A 4,408-nucleotide genomic window follows, 5' to 3' on the forward strand; every position below is an offset into this window, starting at 1 on the left:
TCATCGCTTTGATCGTTCCCTCAAGACCATTAGTATTTTCCGATGCACATCTGGATGCATTCTGTAATCTGTGGATTATCCGAGTGTTAAAGAAACACAGATATTGCATCGGGATTGAATACAACAGTCACCATGCCGACTTTCCTCCATGGGAGTAATGTCTCAAACTGTCTACGTTTTGATCGTCCCCTGGAAGACCAGTAGTAGTTTCCGATGCACATCTGGAGGCATTCTGTAATCTGTGGGCTATCCGGGTGTTGATGAAACACAGAAATAGCTTCGGCTTTGAATACAACAGTCACCATTCGCACTTATCTCCATAGGGGTAATGTCTCAAACAGTCTACGCTTTGATCGTTCCGTGGAAGACCAGTAGTTGTTTCTGATTCACATCTGGAGGCATTCAGTAATCTGTGGACCTTCAAAGTGATGATGAAACACAGAATTTGCATCGGAATTGAATACAACAGTCACCATCCGCACTTTCCTCAATGGGAGTAATGTCTGAAACAGTCCACGCTTTGATCGTTCCCTGGAAGACCAGTAGAAGTTTCCGATGCATATCTGGTGGCATTCTGTTATGTGTGGACTATCAGAGTGTTGATGAAGCACAGAAATTGCATCGGGATTGAATACAACAGTCACCATGCGCACTTTCCTCAACGGGAGTAATGTCTCAAACAGTTTAAGCTTTGATCGTTGACTTGAAGACCAGTAGTAGTTTCCAATGCACATCTGGTGTCATTCTGTAATCTGTGGATTATCAGAGTGTTGATGAAACACAGAAATTGCATCGGGATTGAATACAACATTCACAATGCGCACTTTCCTCCACAGGAGTAATGAGTCAAACAGTCTACGCTTTGATCGTTCCCTGGAAGAGCAGTAGTAGTTTCCGATGCACATCTGGTGACATTTTGTAATCTGTGGACCATCAGAGTGTTGATGAGACACAGAAATTGCATCGGGATTGAATACAACAGTCACCATGCGCACTTATCTCCATGGGAGTAATGTCTCAAACAGTCTACGCTTTGAACGTTCCATGGAAGACCAGTAGTGGTTTCCGATGCACATCTGGTGGCATTCTGTAATCTGTGGATTATCAGAGTGTTGTTGAAACACAGAAATTGCGTCGGGATTGAATACAACAGTCACCATGCGCAGTTTCCTCCCTGGGAGTAGTGTCTAATACAGTCTACGCTTTGATCGTTCCCTGGAATACCAGTAGTAGTTTCCGATGCACATCTGGTGGCATTCTGTAATCTGTGGTTTATCAGAGTGTTGATGAAACACAGAAATTTCATCGGGAATGAATACAACAGTCACCATGCGCACTTTCCTATATGGGAGTAATGTCACAAAGAGTCTACGCTTTGATCGTTCCCTGGAAGACCAGTAGTAGTTTCCGATGCACATCTGGGGGCATTCTGTAATGTGTGGACTATCAGAGTGTTGATGAAACACAGAAATTGCATCGGGATTGAATACAACAGCCACCATGCGCACTTTCCTCCATGGGAGTAATGTCTCAAAGAGTCTACGCATTGATCGTTCCCAGGAAGACCAGTAGTAGTTTCGATTCACATCTGGTGGCATTCTGTTATCTGTGGACCTTCAAAGTGTTGATGAAACACAGAAATTGCGTCTTGATTGAATACAATAGTCACCATGCGCAGTTTCCTCCACGGGAGTAGTGTCCCAAACAGTCTACGCTTTGATCGTTCCCTTGAATACCAGTAGTATTTTATGATGCACATCTGTTGGCATTCTGTAATCTGTGGTTTATTAGAGTGTTGATCAAACACAGAAATTGCATCGGGAATGATTACAACAGTCACCATGCCGACTTTCCTAAATGGGAGTAATGTCTCAAACAGTCTACATATTGATCGTTCCCAGGAAGACCAGTAGTAGTTTCGGGTCACATCTGGAGGCATTCTGTAATCTGTGGACTATCAGAGTGTTGTTGAAACACAGAAATTGCATCGGGTTTGAATACAACAGTCCCCATCCGCACTTTCCTCCTTGGAAGTAGTGTCTCAAACAGTCTACGCTTTGATCGTTCCCTGGAAGACCAGTAGTAGTTTCGACTCAAATCTGGAGGCATTCTGTTATCTTTGGACCGTCAAAGTGTTGTTGAAACACAGAAATTGCATCAGGATTGAATACAGCAGTCGCCATGAGGACGTTCCTCCATGGGAGTAGCGTCTCAAACAGTCTACGCACTGATCGTTCCCTGGAAGACCAGTAGTAGTTTCCGATGCACACCTGGAGGCATTCTGTAATCTATGGACTATCAGAGTGTTGATACACAGAAATTGCATCGGGATTGAGTACAACAGTCACCATCCGCCCTTTCCTCCATGGGAGTAATGTCTCAAACAGTCTACGCTGTGATCGTTCCCTGGCAGACCAGTAGCAGTTTCGATTCACATCTGGAGGCATTCTGTAATCTGTGGACTTTCAAAGTGTTGATGAAACACAGAAATTGCATCGCGATTGAATACAACAGTCACCATGCGCACTTTCCTCCATGTGAGAAATGTCTCAAACAGTATACGCTTTGATCGTTCTCTGGAAGACCTTTAGAGGTTTCCGATGCACATCTGGTGGCATTCTGTAATCTGTGGACTATCAGAGTGTTGATGAAACACAGAAATTGAATCGGGAATGAATACAACGGTCACCAAGCGCACTTTCCTCCATGGGAGAAATGTCTCTAACTGTCATCGATTTGATTGTTCCCTGAAGACCAGTAGTAGTTTCCAATGCACATCTGGAAGCATTCTGTAAACTGTGGACTATCAGAGAGTTGATTAACACAGAAACTGCGTTGGGGATTGAATACAACATTCACCATGCGCACTTTCCTCCATACGATAATGTCTCAAACAGTCTACGTTTTGATCGTTCCCAGGAAGACCAGTAGTAGTTTCCGATGCACATCTGGTGTCATTCTGTAATCTGTGGACTATCAGAGTGTTGTTGAAACACAGAAATTGCATCGGGATTGAATACAACAGTCACCATGCGCACTTTCATCCATGGGAGTAATGTCTCAAACAGTCTACGATTTGATAGTTCCGTGGAAGACCAGTAGAAGATTCCGATGCACATCTGGATGCCTTCTGTAATCTGTGGACCTTCAAAGTGTTGATGAAACACAGAAATTGCATCGGGATTTAATAAAACAGTCACCATGGGCATTTTCCTCCATAGGAGTAATGTCTCAAACAGTCTAGGTTTTGATCGTTCCTTGGAACAACAGTAGTAGTTTCCGATGCACATCTGGAGGCGTTCTGTAATCTGTGGACAATGAGAGTGTTGATGAAACACAGAAATTGCATCGGGATTGAATACAACAGTCACCATGCGCACTTTCCACCATGGGAGTAATGTCTCAAACAGTCTACGGTTTGGTCTTTCCCTGGAAGACCAGTAGAAGATTCCGATGCACATATGGAGGCATTCTGTTATCTGTGGACCTTCAAAGTTTTGATGAAACACAGGATTTGCATCGAGATTGAATACAACAGTCACCATCAGGACTTTCCTCAATGGGAGTAATGGCTGAAACAGTCCACGCTTTGATCGATCCCTGGAAGACCAGTAGTAGTTTCCGATGCACATCTGGTGGCATTCTGTAATCTGTGGCCTATCCGGGTGTTGATGAAACACAGAAATAGCATTGGCTTTGAATACAACAGTCACCATGTGCACTTTCCCCCATGGCAGTATGTCTCAAACTGTCTACGGTTTGATCATTCCCTGGAAGACCAGTATAAGGTTCAGATGCACATATGGAGGCATTCTGTTATCTGTGGACCTTCAAAGTGATGATGAAACACAGAATTTGCATCGGAATTGAATACAACAGTCACCATCCGCACTTTCCTCAATTGGAGTAATGTCTGAAACAGTCCACGCCTTGATCGTTCCCTGTAAGACCAGTAGAAGTTTCCGATGCATATCTGGTGGCATTCTGTTATGTGTGGACTATCAGAGTGTTGATGAAACACAGAAATTGCATCGGGATTGAATACAACAGTCACCATGCGCACTTTCCTCAACGGGAGTAATGTCTCAAACAGTTTAAGCTTTGATCGTTGACTTGAAGACCAGTAGTAGTTTCCAATGCACATCTGGTATCATTCTGTAATCTGTGGATTATCAGAGTGTTGATGAAACACAGAAATTGCATCGGGATTGAATACAACATTCACAATGCGCACTTTCCTCCACGGGAGTAATGAGTCAAACAGTCTACGCTTTGATCGTTCCCTGGAAGAGCAGTAGTAGTTTCCGATGCACATCTGGTGACATTTTGTAATCTGTGGACCATCAGAGTGTTGATGAGACAGAGAAATTGCATCGGGATTGAATACAACAGTAACCATGCGCACTTA

This window comes from Schistocerca gregaria, chromosome 10 (assembly GCF_023897955.1).
Source record: "Schistocerca gregaria isolate iqSchGreg1 chromosome 10, iqSchGreg1.2, whole genome shotgun sequence".
Classification (NCBI taxonomy): domain Eukaryota; kingdom Metazoa; phylum Arthropoda; class Insecta; order Orthoptera; family Acrididae; genus Schistocerca; species Schistocerca gregaria.